At 35.3% G+C, this 21,310-nt stretch overlaps 1 long non-coding RNA gene across 6 annotated transcripts; it reads left to right on the forward strand.

Annotated features, from left to right (window-relative positions):
* Positions 1–1,424: 1,424 nt before the first annotated feature.
* On the forward strand, positions 1,425–7,176 carry LOC114075164. 6 transcript variants are annotated; one of them, XR_003575568.1, is made up of 3 exons: positions 1,425–1,529; positions 3,201–6,833; positions 6,928–7,176. It is a non-coding gene; the product is annotated as an uncharacterized LOC114075164 (long non-coding RNA). The 6 variants fall into 6 exon arrangements; XR_003575569.1 differs by having other exon boundaries at positions 3,201–5,919; positions 6,687–7,176; XR_003575566.1 differs by having other exon boundaries at positions 3,201–4,095; positions 5,772–7,176.
* The last annotated feature ends 14,134 nt before the right edge of the window (positions 7,177–21,310 follow it).

Here is a 21,310-nt window from a genome sequence, read left to right on the forward strand (position 1 = left end):
TTCTTTGTGGTTATACTGATTCAGACATGGCTGGTGATGTTGATACTCGCAAGTCTACTTCAGGGTACTTGGTTACTTTTGCAGGGGGAGCTGTGTCTTGGCAATCTAGGTTGCAAAAATGTGTTGCTCTATCTACTACAGAAGCTGAGCTTATTGCTGTCGTTGAAGCTTGTAAAGAATTGCTTTGGATGAAGAGATTCTTGGGGGAACTTGGTTGTGCTCAAGAGAGGTATGTGCTTTATTGTGACAGTCAAAGTGCTATACATCTTGGCAAGAATTCTACGTTCCATGGTCGGTCTAAACACATTGATGTGAGATACCATTGGATTCGAGATGTGTTGGATTCTAAGTTGCTTGAGCTTGAAAAGATTCATACAAATGACAATGGTTCCGATATGATGACTAAAGCTTTGCCAAGAGGGAAGTTTGAAGATTGTTGCATGGTCGCCGGGATGGCGGTCTCCTCCACATAGTCGTGAGGGGGAGAATTGTTGGGTTATGGGCCTTTTTCCCTTCCTATGTGGATAAATAAAAGCCCAATTTGGACCAACCCATTTTTGCCCATAGGCCCATTCTTATGAGGCAAATATAAGCCTATTTAGGTCTTATTTTCATATACACAGAGAGTTTTTTCAGCAGCCAAAAAGAGAGAAAGAGAGCAGTTTTCGCAGTCAAAATTCAGCCCTAACAGCCAACTTCAAATTGCGATTCCCGCTTCGTTTCTTGTCCGATTGAGCTGATTTTTGGACAGCATATTATCTTCATCTCAATCTTTGATTAGGAACTGACAGAGTTGGATTTGGTGGCCTGCAGCTTCAGTTTTGCTGTCGTGAACAGTAGCTGCGAAATTGGTGATTTTGCTCCTTTAATTCTCTAGATTTGGTGCAATCTTATTTTGTTGTTGCTCGTTGTTTGGCACTTGTTTTGTGGCCAATTTTGGAGAACAATATTGTAACTCTTGGTGATTATAGTGGAGCTTTTGGTCCCGTGGTTTTTTACTCTTCACATCGAAGGGTTTTCCACGTAAATCTTGGTGTCTTGTGTGATTGGTTTATTATTGTCTTGTTATATTTGTTTGGTTGAATTACTTGCTGCCTTACTATCATATTGCTTGTGGTTGTTTGTCTTCTCTTGGTTCAAATCGAAAAGGGAAAGTATAGACTTGGGTATTCTTCCGATGTTATCCTGTCAGGCATTTTTGTTAGTGCTTTGTCTTTCCCAACATATGATTCATGTTGTAACTTATATCATGTTGTAATTTATATTCAAGGCAATCTATTTGTATTTCTAACATAAATATAACTTTTCTTTGTGCTAATATTGATTTATTGCATACTCCTGGTAACATATTTTCTTCTAGTCTTTGTCTCTTCTGTTTTTTAACTCTCGTCTTTTTTCAACTAAATGATGATGAGTTGAAAATCACTTTTCTCACAGAACACGTTGAGGAGATGAAGAGCTGAAGATCGAACATAGAGCTGAAGAGCTGAAGATCGAACACAGAGGGGAAGAGCATCTATCACGATTCTGTTTGTCTCGCTCCCTTATAGTCATTATGATTCAGTTATTCTTTTGTTTGTTGGTTTGTTCGTTGTATTCGCTTTAGTGTTAGTCTCTTGAAACTTCATTGTTGAAACCCGTGTTTGGGATGCGTGTTTTTGTGGGTTTTCCATCTTTTTCTGATAGCTTAAATTACATGGGTGTAGAGTTTGATGTATTTTGCATTCACTTCAGTGATAATCTGTTGAAACTTCATTGTGAATAATTCCTTTGTGGGATGAGAGTTTGTTTGCTTTTACCATTGTTATTGTTCTGATAGCTTAAGTGACATGAGTATAGAATTTGAGCTGGAGTAGATTCATCTATGTTGTATTCACTTCAGTGTTAATATCTTTGAAGCTCATTGGGAAATCCTTTTTTTTTTTTGTGTGTATGAGAATGGTAACTCGATTGTGACAATTCCTTTTTGGGATTTGTTTTTTTTACTTATAAAATTCTTTGTTGTTCTATTAGTTTAAGTTGCATAGGTATAGGATTTGAGCTGGAATGAGTTCATGAATCCAATATTCACTTCAGTGCTTATCTCCTCAAAATTTATCGTGACAATTCCTTTTCCGGATCTGTTTTTTTCTATTCTGTTAGTTTAAATTACATGGGTTTAGAATTTGAGCTTGAATAGGTATTCATTGCTTCTATCATTTTTTATGATCTGATAACTTAAACGATACTCTTATAGAATTTGAGCAAGAAAATGTTCGTGTATTCAACATTACCTTTAAGGTTAATCTCTTCAAAGTTCAGTGTGAAAATCCAGTTTAGGATGTGGGTGTTCTGGATTTTACAATTCTTTTGCTTTTTCTGTTTGCTTCAGTGGCATAGGTATAGAATTTGAGCTGGAATAAGTTCATGTTCTGATGTATTATTTCAATTGTCGTTGGACGTCTTTAGTAGAGTATTGAACTTGTCTTGTCTATGACTTGATTCCTTTTATTTGCTGATTCATGTATTTATTTCAGTTTAAATCACTTCAAACTTCACTATGAAAATCTCTTTAGGGATGTGGCCTTTTTCTTGCTTTTTGTCTCTTGCTGTTCTATTAACTTAAATGACATATGTGTACAATTTAGTTTGAATAGGTTGATATATTCACTTTAGTGTTGATCTCTTCTAGCTTCACTGTGAAATGTCCTTTAGGGATGTAGTTTTTATATATTTTCCCCCATGTCTTTCCGTTCCACTAACTTAAACAACATACTATAGAATTTGAGCTGGAATAGATTCATGTGTCAGTATTCACTTCATTGTAAGTCCATTTGAACTTCCTTGTGAAGATTCCTTTTCCATATGTATTTTTATTGATGTTTTCTCTTCCTTGTTGTTCTGTTAGCTTAAACTACATGATATATTGTTCATGACTCGTTAAAGTTTGCCTTTATAACCATGCTGCCAGGCTTTCTCATTCTGTTTTTTTCTTTACCTCTGTTTAGTGTGAACAAGTCAAAACAAGAATAAGTTTATTTCGAAACTAATCTTATTTGGTTTAAGATCTCTTGGTTATCTTTTTCTTGTTGTCCTAGCTTGAATCCGTAGTTTGTGATTGGTCACTGCTTTATTTTGTTCTTCTTGTTGATTCTTTAGTCTCTACATGAATTGCTCAAAATTTGTTTTCTTCCTCACTGATCCCCTTTATTGTTTTGTAGTCCACCCATAGCTGTCATGCAGGTGGCCACCTAAAAACTCATGATTTCATTCAACCTATAGAACAAGCAAGGAAGAGAGTTGGGAAAGAAGAAAATAAAGTTAGGTAGAGGCTATTGAAAGGTTTCCTCCATCAGCAGAACATATTTTTCCTGGTGGCATTGGTACATATAGTATTTCTTATTCACAACAAAGGATTCCAAAGCCAGAAGCAACACATTTGCTGTTACACAAGCTAGCAGTACAGATAGAGACGATAAAATGAATCTTCCATGAAAATTGGAAAGACTGGAAAGGAGAATCTCGCTGGAGATAGATAGACATGTCGTAAGAGGTCCATATTCATTTCATGGTTTCTTCATACTACCTGTTTTCTTTAATGTTAAACTTTGTGAATGGCAATAATCTTCGGGATAAGAATTCCCTGCTAACAATCATTTTCGAACGACAAGTTCGATCTCCTCTCTGATTCCATCAACATCACTATAGTATTGTTATTCAAAGAGAGAATCCAGAAGACATCCGCTCCAGTTATCATTTGTTATGTGCTTGGCAGAAGCACGTTTAAACATGGGAGGAGAGAAACCTACAACATCATTAGTACGACAGTCACAACTGTCTTCAAACCATAATCATAACACGGCACCTTTGAACGCACACTCATCTCCCCAGTCAGCAGTCAGTGACTTGCTTTCATTCATAAGAATGCTTCTTATTTGTCTTGATGTTTTGTGCTTGTAATTCCATTCCTAACTCTTCAAATACAATGCAGGCTACCATCAGCAATGGAAAATCATAGTTTCATATATATGATAACATCGGCTAAGAATGCACAAAAAGATGATGACGAAGAAGAGGAATTTTTTGTTAAGAAATAGTCACCTTCACCATCCATAGGTTTGTCTTGCTTAAGTCTGATAATTGTGTTTCTAAGTACTCTGATTCTGTCATTTACCATCCAGAGGATTAACTAGCACAGTCTTCACTCAGTTTTTCTGTCCTGTTATTTGAGGCATAAGCTATCTTTCCCTAGATATCATGTGGGCAAGATATCTATATAAAGTCCGACTCTTCTGAGATAGATATAAGTACATGTTGGTCTACTTCTTCACATTAGTCTTGAGTTTTTCTTTTACCAAATTGAAATATCTATTGAAGTTTTGAAAAGACAGTTTCCTACTTATTACACTAAGATGAATATAGATGAATCATCAGAAAACTCTTAAAATGTAGTTTGAGTATTGAACAATTTGTGCTTCATTTTGTAGTCTTTGAGATTAGTATGAGTAACATCCTTTTATTTTGATTTAGAAGGTCATCATGAGCAAGCCATGCTTGATTTAACAGGGCATTAGTAGTTTAGGTGCAAACTATTTTAAACATCATCTTTAGACTTTATAAGTTTTCATTATATTATAGATTATATTTGTTTCTTTAGCATTAACCAATGACCATGTTACTCAACGAATAAGGTTTTTGCTTTAACAATAAAAAGTTTTGCTGCTTACTGTGAATGTGTGAATGTGGTGCTGCTTACTGTGAAAGTGTTGCTGCAGCTTTAGCTTATGATTGTTTGTGAATGTGTTTTAATATGAATAATAATCGTCATGGCAAGTGATGTTGCTTCAAAAAATTTCATGTTATGGGAAGTGAATTAGAGTACAAATGTTTTACTGCTGCTCATTAGTTGAACTTTATGATGGATTACTTATTAAAATTTGTCGTTTAACCTAGTCCCCGATGAGAATCTAGAGCTTCATGTTTCGGGCTTTGGCCTTGCCAAGCTTTTGGTTGATAAGCGATTGATTTGCAAATTTCATTTTTTCCCGCTAATTCATGATTTTTAGTTTGACTATACTAGATGGAGTTTTCACAAAGAGCTTTTCAATGATCTCCGATTTACACTAATGTCTGGTCACAGGTCAGTCGCTGCTGAAACAAAATCTTTTCCATTTTTCTTCTCAAAAACATCTTTAATTACCATCAGTTCTGGAATATCTGAGCACCGTGGGTCAGTAAAAATCAAACTTGATATTCCCTCTTTCAAATCAGCTGGAGATTGCTTTTGCTGTGCAATAATTGTTAGTCTAGACACAATAAATTTCTGTCTTTAACTAGTTCATGATCCAAAGATGTAGTTTCATGATAGAAGGATTTAAAATTTCTCTTTTGGTCAAGCAGAAGTGTTTAAGAAGTTCTACTGTATTGCTAACTTATGCTTGATGCGTTGACAAATGGCTGCATTAATTGCTAATAAGTTGGACCAAATTTCCCCTTGAAGTTTTACCATGGAAAATTTTATGTTACCATTGAAACAGATGGATCTAGGATTATATTTTAATGGCTTCAAAGTATTTTTTTTAAAATCCTAGAAAAGCATAGACATTAACTTTTGAACCTATATTTTATTTTTTGTTTTATTATTAAAAAAGTATACAAAAGTGTAATCCACAAGTTGGGTCAGGGATGGCGGAGTAGGATGTACAGACCTTTCTTTGATATAATTTGCAGTAGAGCTGCATGGATGTGGCTACTGACTATTTCTTCCTTTAACTTGACCCTCTCTTCTCAAGAAAGGAGTAAATTTTTCCTAGATATAATTGATGCACTCGAGGCAAAAGAAGAAGATATCCTGGCTGAAAATGAAGCTGATGTGGCTGCTGCTCAACAAGATGATATGAGAATTCTTTTATATCTCGGTTAGATATGAAACCATGAAAAGTAAGACATTGCTCACTTACGATGGATAGTGTCGTGAAAATATTTTTCACTGCAATATCACATAGTTATTTTAGTAATCTTGCTGGAACTATTAAAGATTTTAAGTCTTGCGAACTCAGTCTGTGAGCTTGCTAACATGGATGAGCCAGTTGGCCACATTTTAAAGAGGACAGAAGTAAAATAATTCCTTTTCGGGCACTAACACATGACTTTAAACATTATCTCTTTGACTTGAAAAATGATGAGGTTAATAAACAAGATATCAGTATTTATACAACAAGATTACTTTAATTAAGATGAGGAACAAAGATCAGTTTGTAGAGGAATCTTTTGAAATAGCTTGATATGAAAAAACTTTCTGCAAACTTGGACAATGTAGCGGATGAGACAATATAGTGGATAGACTAATATACGTGTTTGAGAGTGGCTGAAAAAGCTAAGAATGTTGTTATGGAAAAACAAATGGTATAGAAAACTATTTTTCACTGTACTATATCTTTAACCACGAAGAAGCTTGGCCAAGTTTGAATTTTAGGAAATACTGGTAAAGAACATCTTGTTATGACTAGAAAATTTGATCACTACCTTTAAATTCACTCTTGGATGTAATTTTGATTTCTGTAAATGCTATAACCATATCCAGCTTGCTGATGGAATCTTATTGGAGAAAACATCACTAGTTCAAATATGAAGGGCTGCAAATTATATTCCTTTTTTTATCTGAAAGTTCTACTGCATGTCACTTACATATCTCTCTTATAGAGCAGTTCCTTTTTGGGTTACAAAAACCAACCAAGAACCTATCTTCCAGATGGTATTTGCCACGTTTTTATTGATAAGTTTGCTGACATTGATATGGCCAAAAGTAATGTTTTGGATGCAAAACTAGATTACCCAGCAGCCTGCAATGAAATGTAACTTTTATTTCTCTGTCCTAATAAAATCACCAGTATCAATCATGTAAGATACATCTTTAACATCATTTGCTTAATTACATTTTTAATATAGGAACGCTTCTCGTTCATGAGGATATGGTGCAAACTGGAGGTCTTAATGACCTTATTCTGGAACTTCAAGAAAAAGGTGAGGCTTCTTCTGGGGACTCCTAAATTTCACCAATTTATTGTTTATTTTGAATGTGCAGGAAAATATAGGTAATTGAATTTGAATTGTGTCAAGAAGTAAACTCCATCTATTGTAGTGAACGAAGAAGAGTTTTTGTACTATCGTCATAAATGTCTGAATGCACTTGATTTTTGTAGAATTTATTGATAGTAGATATTTTAAGTAGTCACTTTCTACGTATTGGTTGTGCGAGACATGTTTTCTGAAGTTTAATTGAAATATATAGCTTTTATTTAATTATTAGTTAATTTTGTGCTTTAGGTTATTTGTATATTTAATTATTTGATTATTGAATATATGAAGATAAAAATTATTATTCTTTAAAAAAAAATTATGGCTACAAAATTTTATACAACATTGCTACACTTCAAAAGTGTTATTGTAGGACGTCCAATGTTATCTTTTACATAAGAAAAGTTGCACTTTATAAGTGTTGTCCTAGATGAGATATAAAAGGCAATGCTTTTAAAGCGTGACCAATAATAAAGCAAATGCAACACTTTTAAGTGTAGTATAATAAAAATAGGTGTCGCTCATGCATCACTACAAAGCGTGCCCTTATACCTCTTTGACAACGCTTATAAGTGTAGTTGTGATGGCGACATTTACAAAGTGTTGCCTAATGTCAGGCACCCCTTAAAAATTGTTGCTTAAAGTTCAAAACTGTAGCCCTCATTGGGGTGGACGTAGGCCTAGAATGTTGTAGTGATTATGGGACAATTTCTATACATCCATTTTGCAACAACTGACTCACCGACCGCGGTAGACACCATAAAAGGCTCATTCAAGATAACAAAAAATGCCAAACTTTTTAGCTACTAGAAGCGTAACAAATGACAAGGTAGCACCGAGATCAAGTAAAGCATATACATCAATAAAAAAGACTTTCAACATACCGGTCACCACGTTGGGAAAGTCTCTTGCTCACCAATATAGTGGAGAGCATAAAAGCGATTTTTCTTTGGATCATCATTACCACCATTTGCTTGCCCACTCTCCTTGTCTTGCCCCTTAACATTTAGGCAATCTCGAACCTTGTTCCCGCTTTTACCACAACCAAAACATTTATCCATTCCTTTAAGACAATAACCATAATGCTTCTTGCCACACCTTCCACAAGTTGGTTTCTTGTTTGGTGAACTAGTGCCCCTTCCTTTTTTTAGGCTTAGGGTTAGACACCCTATCATCCTTAGCCTTTGGGAACTTTGAAAGAACATGATTAGAAACCCTCTTCTTGAACCTGGGCTTGTCTTGGATATCAAGCCTACCCATTACCTATAATCACAATTAAAGGATTATATGCTAAAAGCACGTAGAGTCAAAACTCTGGAGGCACGATATTGGAGTTCCAAAAAAGTGAAAGTTTCCTAAGCATCATATAGGTTCCTATTCATAGGTGTGACTCGCTTCACAATTATGAATACAAATCTACATAGACGTGGTTGAGAGGGACATTGACTCAAAGTTATTTAACCTAATGCTCTGATACCAAGTTTCTCACTTTCGGAAGCACCCCCTGGACTTAACTGGCGTCGTCGTCCTCTTTGTGGACTAAAACTAGCCTCTTAGTTTACATCATTACATTCATAGGTCCAAACACTAAAAGATTTGAATCTTTTTATTACTTTTACATTGAGGTTTACATACACCTCTACATACACATAATATTTATATCGAGTATACATAGACCCTTCATATAGAAGATGACATATCTTCTACTTTTATTGCACATAAATATATAAGATATAACATAGTCTCTAATGGATGTCTCATCTCATAACCATCTAACAAGAGTATACCGATTTGGGCCTAGCCCTTAGATTAATGTAATCCACATTTAGGTTATACAATGTTTAGTACTCAAATGAAAGAGAAAGAAAATGAGAGTCTTAAAACTAAAAAATAACTTCATAAGCTTGATATTAGCATTGCCTCGGTAAGTGAGGACCTACCCAACTTTGATGATTGACAATTCCAAGTCTTCCTTTAATATCATCTCAAGACCCTTCAACAATGGAAACCTAAATTGTTGGGGAAAAAGGGAGAAAATGGAGTTAGTAAATCACTTGTATTAAGTATGAGACCAGCACACATATCATGAAATTATGCTAAAAAGGAACATTTCATTAAACCATGCAATTTTTACATTTAGAAATCCTTATGAACATTAAAGAAGACCATACCAATCCATAAGACATATTTATTAAGTATAAAGTATGTACATCACAAGACCAACAATACTTAGTCTAGTCAAGTCAACATGCATATCATATAACTGGACACATAATCAAAGCAACCCTATCATCAAGTTATAATATCCACAAGCATGAATAAGAGTTCATCATAACATAACAAAAGAAAGACAATTACCATAAACCCCTATTGAGTCAACAAGTGCAATGACCAAGTAAAGCCCCAAAATCTTAGTCAATCAAGTAACCCAACAAGAATCATGACCAACATCCAACTCCTCATAGCGTATCATTAAGAGTACATATCATCATACTTTAACAATGAATACAAACACATATTCATAAGTGAAACTAATCATCATATAGTATCAACAATGTCCAAGATCATTATATACATATTACATACCATTATAAACATATATATATATAAGAACATCCTCTTAAGACTTTCAAGGCTAACTAGTGCAATCTTTAGGTAGAGTGCCATACCCCTACCAAAATTAAGCTAAACCCCTTAGGTTATCCTAGTGAGAGTTAGTTCATTTTACCTTTTGAGAACATCTTTCTTTAATTGACATAGACCACATGAGCTAATGTGGAATCTGGTGTCATGGAACCCTACACCGAAGGAAGGCGGACTACATGCCAAGGTAGTACCAAAACATGAACATAGCAACTACGTGGATCCAATAGCTAGTATTCCTACCCTCTTTATGCTACATGCATTATGGTCTCCAATCTCAAGAGTACATTAGTGATTCTACCTTCCCTATGTGGGAAGGGACACTCCTCACTCTAGTTCACTCGGTGCTAAGATAGAGTCTCTTTTGAAATGTTTGTAATGTCATTATTAGTCATCATAGCTTCATGTAGGTCATAGGGTCTATCCCTTGTATAATCACCATCATAATCATTATATCTCAATAAGAATTGCATGAGTATAATCCTTTCATTACAATTCATATAAGCGAGGTTAGCACATTTACATATTCACATCATGATAAGGAACATTGGGAAGTTATCACCATCCTTATATCATTTACATATTAGCCAAAACCTCACAAACCATAGTCAAAAGATTTCAATTCAACATTACACCAACCCTATCAATCCTAATACAATATATACTTTAGTGCAACATAATCACTCAATCTCAAGTAACAACAATTTAAGTAAAGAATAGGGATCACAAGACTTACAAAGTCTCCTTCATAATCCATCATCAAGGTCATACCATCAACCCTTAACTCAACCCAATAAGGTGTAATATCATCACATATCAATAACCAATATAATAACAAGGTGAATTAAATAACTATATCGCAATCCATCACTAGTTCATAGCTTAAGATAAGAGAATTAGGTCAAAGTCATAATCTATATCAATTAATTAACAACTAGCATGATAGGACTTAAATTCACCCTAATAAATTCATAATTTATATAATAACATCATCTAGTATTAATTCAACCAATAACCAATTCAATTGAACCAATATTACACAATTCATATCAAGATCACAACCTAGGGTTAATGGGAATAGGTCATCTTCTACAAACAAGACCAATCCATCAAACATAACATAATTGAGTTATAATACATGTTAGTATATTCATAATACCCAAACCAAATCATAAACAAAGCAATTCACAAGATAAATTTGGAGATTGGGAAAGACCCACTTGAATTTCATACTTTTTAAAACAATTTGATGGAACCCTTTGGGGAATGAAGTCCCAAAGGTTAAAGAAATCTCATACCTTGTTGTTTGATGAAGATTGATGGAGAAACTTTGGTGATTGAAGCCCTAGAACCCACCTTGACCTTGACTTCTATGGAGTTCTTCAACTTGAGAGAGAGAAGAGAGAAGAGAGAAGAGAGAAGGAAGAGAGTTTGGGTTCGGGGAATTATCAGAGCTTAGGTTAGTCAAATTAGCTTAGGGGCTTTAAGGTTGTTCATCAACTTAATTAAACCTCCACTAAACCCTAATTAAAATCCTATCTAAGCCAACTAATAAATGAATTAATCAAAAACGAGCAACAAAAGACAACCTTCACAGACGACTCCCCGTCCACACCCCCTATTTGAATCGATGGACCAAGGACCAACCGTCCTGCTGGTCTGTCGTTAAGTTCAAAGACCTGTCAAAAACTTTCCTGCCAAAATTCTAAGTGTCCATCGACGGAGTCAATCGACGCCCCTTTGATTAGACCACAAGACGTCTGTGGCATCCGTTGGTGACACTATCCATTGACATCTTTTAGTCACTTTTGCAAGTGTCCTCCTCAAGGGCCCTTAGTTGGTCCATGGGGAGTCTTGACATGACGTTTTGACTATGAACTAACTCTAATATGTGCTAGGCACCCTTCAACTGATTTTCATCAATTTTCGACTCCTATAACTTAGAGTTCCGATAAAGACATCTAATTAGAAAAAGTGAACCTCTCGAGGTAATTATTGCCAATTTTGATGGATTGGAAGTCCAATATTACGATGGCATTTTTATTGCTCTAACAGGTTTAAGGGGACATGCACGAAATCAAATCAAACTAGATATTGAATTGAGGAATCAGAAAAGTCCACGTACTAATCCATTTACAGAAAAACCCACAGCTTTGGAACTGAAAATACTACCATCGAATCTGAAATATGGCTTCTTGGGAGACAACACTACATTACATGTGATCATTGGAATTGTTTTTCTTGAATATCAAGTTAAATTGCTCATAGAAGTACCATGAAGGCACATAGAAGACATAGGCTGGACCATAGCTGACATTGTCGGTATTCCTCCCGGTGTATGCACTTGCAAAATTCGGCTAGACAATGAATGCAAGCCAAATGTAGAGCATTTATCTGAGATTAAACACTCCAATTCAACAGGTAATTAAAAAGAAAATCATCAAGTAGCTCGTTACAGGAATAATTGATCCTATCGCAAATAGTAAGTGTGTGAGCCCAGTACAATGTGTCCCAAAAAAAGGTGGGATAACAGTTATCCCTACCGCAAAAGGAGAGGTTGTTTCAACTAGACCTTTCACAGGAAGGAAGGTTTGCATGGATTATTGAAAGCTAAAGTTTTGGACCGATCATTTCCCAATGCCTTTTGTGGGCCAAATGTTTGATAGGTTGTCAAAAAGAGGGTGGCATTATTTTTTCGATGGATAATATGGATACAATAAGATATTCATATCTCCATAGGATCAATATAATATAACTTTCACATGTCCTTACGGGACATCTGCAATTCGAAAGGATGCCATACGGGCTTTGTAACGCACAAGAAACTTTTCAACAGTGCATGTTGTCTATCTTCGCAGACATGGTGGAAGATTTGATAGAGGTTTTAATGGATGATTTTTCAGTTGTGGGTGATACATTTGAAAATTGTCTAATGCATTTTGGGCAATTGCTTCAAAGATGTGTGAATATCAACCTTGTCCTAAATTGGGAGAAATGCCATTTTATTGCGAAGGAAGGCATTGTTCTTGAGCACAAAGTGTGACAAAGTGCTCCGGAAGTAAATAAGATAAAAATTGAAGTTATCAACAAGTAACCCGCACCAATCTCGATCAAGGGTGTCTGCAGTTTTCTAGGTCAAGCCAGATTCAATAGAGGGTTCATCAAGTACTTTTCAAAGATCACACTTCCACTATGCAAATTGTTAATAAAGGAAGTGAATTTCCATTTCAAAGATGATTGTATGGCAGCCTTTGAGTGCTTGAAGGAGAAATTGGTACTGCAGCGTCCCTAAAATGAACTAGGCTTATCTAGAGCTTGAGTAGTATTTTATGGGATTCTAATTAGCTTAATTAATGAGTATATCAGTTTTGAAGTCATTCCGGTTGAGTTTGAAGTCAAAGGTCAAGGGACGACCAAGTGTGCCTTTGCATGTTTTGTGTGCTTGCATATGTTCTAGTGTGCCTTTTCATGTTTCACGACTTGTTTAGTGTTGAAATTGATGGGAGAGGTTCCAAAGACATAGACATGCATGTTTAGGGGTTTAAAATCTTGGTACTACTCCACCTAGGACCCACAAGGGGACCTAGAGGAGGACCCCAACTTAAGGCTTGAAGTTGCATAGCAGACTGCTTGAAGTGCCAAACGACGGCTCATTGAATTGGGGCGTCGCTGGAGCCTGCAGGTTTGCAAGTCCATGAGACTTTGAATAAAACCACGAGACCCCATCGACGGAACGTTGTCTAAGCGACGGACGCCGATTGGTGGGCGTGGTTTGGGTTTGCAATACTGCCTACTGTACGGATTGGCTTGGGGTGTTTTGAGAAATTCACCCCAAGTATAATAAATTTGGAGGAAGGTTTGTTTAGGTTTATTTGGGTATTTTATGTGTTTTAAAAAGATTTTACTATCATTTAGACCCTAACACCTAAGTGAAAACCCTTTCCCTCCAAAATTCTCTCCAAAAATCACCATGAGAGCTCAAGGTAAAGATGGAGCTTGATGATGGATTTTCCATGGAGTTTCTTCTTCATTTATCTTTGTATCCTTCTAATAAGGTATGAGAGTTCTTCATCTAAGTCTTTCTAGATAACACCTTAGAGTAAATTTCAATGTGATTTCAAAGATTTCAAAAAGATGAAAAAGTCTAATTTTTACTTTAAATCATGGACTCTTACATGAAACATTTTCAAACATTGAGATATGATATTATTGATGTATAATTTATGTTTTCCAATGAAAATGTCCATGAACCCTTGACCTTGTTATATCTCTATATTTGGCTATACTATTGGTGAATTGAGAATGGCTTGATAGTAGTGAATTCATGTGTAGATTGATTTAGGCTATTGATTTATGTATAGATCATGGTTGAATGGTTTATAGGAGTCACGACAGGAGTCTAGACCCCAGAGGAAACCGGCGTCGTTGACATTTCAGAGGTCGCATACAAGCCTACATACGTCATCGTTACATCATCTAGGTTAATTTTAGCGGAAAATTTGAACTTTTTGTCACTTAATATTCATTTAAGACATTCTACTTAAACTCATAAACGTTCACAATCAACCATCTAATATTAAGATCATCAAATGAAATAAATAGTTCCATACTGCATTAAGTGTATACTTGCCAAAATGACACCAATACAATGTCTGAAATAAGATGAGGAAGATACGCTAGTGGAACATACTCCACTAACTCAAACCTATATCTAAGCTAGAATATAATGGGCAAGCGTCCTCGAAAGCATGAGGGCCTACCAAATCAAGATGAATGCTCCACGTCTGAATAGTTGTAACATCGTACTATAAGCTCTAACGTCCACCTGTGCCTGCACCTAAAAGTAGATATTGTATGAGATTAGTACACACTTGTACTAAGTATGGTACATGCAAGCACACACCAAGGACATGAATGAGTAAGAATAACTATTTCCTAACAACATGATTTATGGAAAGTCAAGTCAGTGGACTTGCCAAATTTGGAATAGGAAAGTCATGCCATGAGAGTAAAATGCATCATCATACTTATCATTTTGCAAGCAGCACATAACGTATTGCACATATCATATCACGTAGTTCACATCATTCTTTTATATGCCATGAGACCTTGGAATCATGGACTTGACATTAGGTTTTCCCAAAATGAGGGCTCAACATATGGAACCTAAACTAGGGAGTCTTCTTTAGAAAACACAAAGTCTGCTTCATTCATTCGTACGTACTTCATTTTCATTCATTCATATACTAGTGCAATCACTAGTCATACTTAGGATGTAGTTTAAGACTCTCATCGGGTTTGTTGTGCAATGACCAAGAATGACCTAGTGTCATTACTTAAGTCTTGCTCATATCTTAATTATCCTATCTTAATACCTTTGGTATCGTTCATTTCATTATGTGCATTCGTTGAGGCTGACCTCATTCTTTCTTTGGAACTTTAACCTTAACCGACATATATCATGTGAGCATCATGAAATCCAGTGTGTAACCCCCACATCGAAAAGAGGTGGAATCACCATCCAAAGTGAACCAAAACATGCTAGCGTAAATAGGTAATCTAACCTTGCTAGATCCCTATATTGGCAATATAGGTTTAAAGACTAGGAGATATAAGGAGACCCATACTCGACATGCCGTACAGTCTCATCGCATGAGAGTTACGTGAACCTTTGCCCTTCTTGAAGGAAGGCATCACCGCTCATAGCTAGCCTATCGGTGCTCAGCATAAAGTTTCATTACATTCAACTCATACATTATGGAAGCTGGCTTCTAGCATGAGGACAACATACCTCATTAGATGATTTCTCATCTCATCACTAGTATTAAGTAACCATTAACTTCAATATTTTCATTAGAGTGTTCATAGAGACTACTCTCTTCATTATCTTTACACTCTCATAGGTGAGTATGTTTTGGTAACATTTACTTAGGCTCATTTGAGATTGCTCTCATCTTTCACATTATCCTCTGATCATATTGTCACCTCATTCATTAACTTTAACACATTTGCTTTTCATAATTACTCACCCCTTCACGTGAGTGTTCATTTTCTCATATGCCAATGCACTTGTCTATTTAGTGTGTTTCACTCTTACTTAGCGCTTCTAGGGTTACATCATTTTATAACATACGTCTTAGGCTCACCTACTTTTAAACGTATGCTAGACTTATGAGTCCACACATACAAGCCATGAGGCTTCATTCATAGTTTGTCTAAGTGATTCATGTTTATCCAAGATTATGTGGTACAAAACTTATGCATCTTGTAGAAATTCCAAGATATTGATTTCGATCTTTAGAGGCAGCATTCATCAAATATTTACTTACGTATGACTTATGTGTCAATACGGAATTGGGCAAGGGAACCCGATTTCGAATCCCTTGGACAACACGTAATCTTATTCTAAACTTTATAATTTCAGTTTTTAGATTTGGGGGACCTTAGTTCGATCCATATCAACCCCATAATATTTCCTTTATTTTTCTCCTCTCCTTTTTTCGTTTAAGTTAAGGAGGTTATGGGTTCAATCCCCCACAAGCTCATTATTTTTATTTTAATTTATCTCTTAACTTTCTCACCTATATAAGAGGTTGTAGGTTTAATCCCCACTCTCCACATGTATTTTCTCATTTATTTTTCTCCTAACTCTTTCATCCATTCAAGAGGTTGTGAGTTCTATCCCCACTCACCACATCTATTTTTCCTTGCATTTTGGTCACGAAACTTTTCTGAAATTTTCATTTAGTGAGGTCATGGGTTCAATCCCCAAAGACCTCACACTTTTAATTTTTTTTTAAATGAAGCTCATTTTCTAAAAGTTGGCCGAGACTACAATTTTCAGCAGGCGTGAAATTTAGTTTCTTCCAATCCATTTTTGTCTTAATATTTTGTTGATTTTTTTTGTAGCTTTCACGTAATGATGTCTTGGGTTCAATACATAGTGATTTCACTTATTTTACATTCATTTTTCATTGCATTTTGTACCACTTTGTTTGGCCGAACCCAATCTACCAAATGCTGGTTTGTTCACTATTTTCAGCTTCTTTTTATCATCATTCATACGTTAATTCTTAAGGTATTTATGGATCATTTGGTGAATCTTTAATTGTAATTTTTTAATGATTATATTCAGCCAAGAATTAACATTACATCCAGCAACATTAAACCATTTTTACACCTCATGATTTACACAAACACTCGCAAATAAAATTCAACCATAAAAACATATCATTTTTTCACATACTTTCGGTTGACATAACTTAACATGCTTACAATTCGAAACACATAATCATGAACACATTATCACAAAAATCACACTTCATACTTAAACAACCAGCAAGCATACCAACAACATGATCTCTAACCTATTTCACATTGAGATCAAATGGATACTAGGGAGAAGGAATTCGACAAGAACGGGAACAACCCTAGTTTCAAAATTTATTGAATTCGTGGAAAGGAAATACTCTTGGAGAAAGGAGTCCAGGAGAGAAATCCATACCTGATTTCAATGTTGTTCAACCCAAGACTTGATGCCCATAACCCTTCTCCAAACTCACGTCGAAATCCCGAAACTCCAACACAAACCCGACGGAACTTTGCTTTACGTTTTTGGTTAGCTTGTTTGTTTATATTTTTCGTGTAAGTTCTTCAAATGTGAAGAACTTTTGTAGCTTTTCTGTTTTTGTGTTTTGGTTAGGCAAAGAGAACGTGAAAGAAAGAGAGAGGTTCCTTAGGATTAGAATTCTAGTTGAGACTTAGTCAAAATAAGGTTTGTATAAATGTTAAAATCTGATTTTTTTGAATTATATGTTAAATGAACATAATGACCTTAAAAAAATCAGATTAAAAACCTCAATTTAATCCATTAAATGTTGCTTCCGTTGAGGTTCGAACCCGTGACGTCCCCATCGCAAAAACGGGTCCCTCTGGGTCGACCCAACCCAAACCGCTCCATTAATTAATTAATAATAATAATAATAATATTTTCCTTTTTCCTACATAAGAATTTAAATATTAATTAATTAAATTAATTCACCAATATAAATAATCAAGTTAAATCATTGCTCCCACCTAGGTTCGAACCCGGGTGGAGCAAGATTTTGCTCAATGGGCAATTTCGTCCCTTTCTACCCAAAATGCCCCTACACCTTATTAATTAAATAATTAATTGCATATTTAGGGTAATTACATACTACTCTTAGCCTGGAAAAAGACCATTTTACCCCTAACCCTCGAAACTTAAAATTTCCCCTTTTTAAGTCCGGTAAAGACTCATCCTGTTAAATCTTCATATTTGGGAGCCCTACATGGCTTGACCCAACCTTTACTAGATCAACTAACTCACCAAGTTAGTTGGCTTTTCTGTTGCAGAGGTTCAAAGGTTTTGTTCTACGCGCATCAATCTGTGTGAACCCGGTCTAATCGTAGGCATTCTAGATAAATTAAGCATTACATAACATAGTCATTTTAGGGTTTTTACAATAGGCCTCCTTGAATTGATTATATTATGTTGTATATTATTGGATTTTTTGTTTGGAATTGTCTTTATTGCTATGGGTAAGAGCCGTGGTGAAATAAACTAATTGAAATGGCTAAGGCTATTTGATGATGATGGTGGAAAGGTGGTAAGTTGACTTGATCACTCTATATTGTGTAGAATTGTATAGAATTGCTATTGATTTGTATGGTCCACTTATGGTGGAGATTCTTATGTGTTGATTATCTGATGAACATGTCCTTGTCGGCATTATTTATTTAAATTGAAGTAGTATCATGTTAGGGTATATGAATGTACGAAATGAAGTTTATTATGTGATGTAAGATGATCATGTTGAATATGTTATGGCTTAGATGGTCATGTAAAGTGAAGTATGATGTGATATATGTGTGATCTTGTGTAATGTGCAGGTATAAAGTGTTGTACTTTTATAATGCTTATGTGATCTTGTATGAATGCTAAGGTTAAGATTCTTCCTTATGTAATGGTATAGGATAATAAGAGTTTTGTGTATGAACGTGTGAGGTTAAATCATGTTGTCCTTAAATGACTATGTGTGACTATAGTAGACTATGATGAGTCTCTGTATGTGTTGATGTGGTATCTTGTGTGGTAGGATTAGTGTCCCTACATGGTACTTAAAAAAAATGTATAAGTTATATGATGAATGGTGTGTCTTGATTTGGTAGACTTAAGTCCCTCTTCTTGATGGATGAATGATATGTGAATATGTGATTCGTTAACTTGCTAGGCTAAAGCACCCTTGTCTTGTATGTGTATGAGTGATTAATGTATGACCTTGAAATATGTAAAGAAGGTTATGATATTCTTGAAGTTGAAACCCGTAATGGTATCCTCTAGGTGTGCATGATAGACTTAGGGTCATATGTTGGTTGGAAAAGCATGAAACTGTAACACTCCGAAAGTACAAGATCTAATGTAGAGCCTCACATGTTGGTCTAAGGATAGTAACACTGTTATAAGACCAAAAATAATGTTTATAAGTCATTTAGGAAGTTTTAGAGTTAAAACATCAAGGTACGTCCATGACTTTCGATGAATAGAAAAATGGGTGCTAGTGTGCCTTGGCATGTTTCACGAGGTTTTATGAGTCGAAATATGATGAAATTCAGCAGAAAGATGTCAAACATGTATTACAACGTGTTTGTTGTCGAAATATCCGTGTTCGAATCCCCAAATATTACTCTAAGGGTCCTTGAGGAGGACCCTTCCAAATGACCATAAAGTTGTCAAAAGACACCAACACCTACGCTTGCAAATGACGGGCTCCTGGCTTACATGGCACCGATTCCTCCGACGGCAATACTTTGACATTTTCAAAAAATGGCCTTAGTGAATCGTCTCTTACACCATCGACAGACCTGCAGGACGGTGTGTTCAGGGCCTGTCGACTGGCCTACAAACAATAGGTCAAGGTCTCATAGCTCAAGCCTGTGTTTGGCTGGTCGTTTGTAGAGGGTTCATTTAATTAAGTTAGTTTGTTAGGGGTTTAATTAAAGGCTAAGGAAGGGTAGTTCTTGATGTTAGACATAATTCAATGATAGATATCATGAATCAACCCTATTTCCTTAACCCTAGGTTATAAATTGGTGTTGAATTGATTATTATTAACGCAATTGACTTAGTTTTTGTGTTAATTACTATTATGTGATGTTATTAAGTCTATTATGAGATTAATATGGTTTGTTGATGGTAAGATCATGGAAGAAATCTTGGGAAGGTGAATTGGTAAGACCTATGATCTTGAATCCTTACTTCAATTGTGATGACTTATACATAATTATGATGTTCAATGAAGGTATTGATTGTGATTATATTATATAGGTGATGGTATGATTAATGTAATTGAAATGTCTTGAATATATGTATTATGAGATTATGATTAAGATGCATTGATAAAAGGTTGGTTATGAATTATGTATGTGTTTTACTATGACATGATGATGAAAATGTGTTAATCTCACAAATGAAGGGTTGCCATGAAAGGAAATTCTCATGCAATTCCTGATTAGTCAATGATGATGATATATAAGGGGTACTCCTCTATTACGTATGCTAAGTTATGATTGTTAATAAAGGCTTAAAGACATTTCAAAAAGAGACTCTTGCTTAGCACCGAGTGAACTAGTATCTAGGAGTGTCCCATCCCAAGCAAGGAAGGTAGGTTCACTATGTACTCTTGAGATAAAGATTACAATGCCAATGGCATAAAGAGGGTCTCAAGCATGTCTCCTAGTTCTTGAACTATGTTGCCCCCGTAGGAATATTAGCTAGTGAATCCACCTAGATGATATGTTCATGTTTTGATAGTACCTTGGCAGGTAGTCAACTTTCTTTTGGTGTAAGGTTTCATGACAACAGAGTCCATATTAGCTCATGTGGTCTATGTCGGTTAAGGCATGTTTTTTCTAATGTAAAATGAAGTAATAAAGTGAACTCCAACTAAGATGACTTAAGGGGTTTTACTTAGTCTAGGTAGGGGTATGAGATTCTTCCTATACATTGAACTAGTTGGCCTTGAGGGAAGACTTAGGAGGATCTTCTTATCTTTTTATGTAATATAAAGTAAATGATATGCATATGTTGATTTTACATATTGATGATCCTATATGATGTTGGTTTCACTTATAAACATGTTGTTAGTCTATATTGCTAAATATGATGATGACTACTTATGATACTATGTTATTTAAATTTAGACATTACTTATGATCCTTTGGTTGGTTTGCTTAGTTGAGTAAGATTATGGGACTTTACTTGGTCATTGGACTTGTGAGCTTGGTAAGGGGTTATGAGTAAGGGTCTTGCCTATGTGGTAATGTTATGAACTCTTGTATATTCTTTGTTATTGTCCCATGATATTGAAGTTTCTATGATTATGGGTTCTAATATGCTATTACATATGTTGACTTGACTTTACTTGATAATGTTAGTCTTGTGTTGAATATGGTATTCGTAATACTCCGGAAATTCCATGACTTATACTAGAGATTGATATATTAAATAATGTTTGAGACTCTTCTTATACATTAAACTAGTTGGCCTTGAAGGAAGTCTTAGGAGGATGTTCTTATGTTCTTATATTCA

The sequence above is a fragment of the Solanum pennellii genome, chromosome 12 (assembly GCF_001406875.1).
Source record: "Solanum pennellii chromosome 12, SPENNV200".
NCBI classification, from domain to species: domain Eukaryota; kingdom Viridiplantae; phylum Streptophyta; class Magnoliopsida; order Solanales; family Solanaceae; genus Solanum; species Solanum pennellii.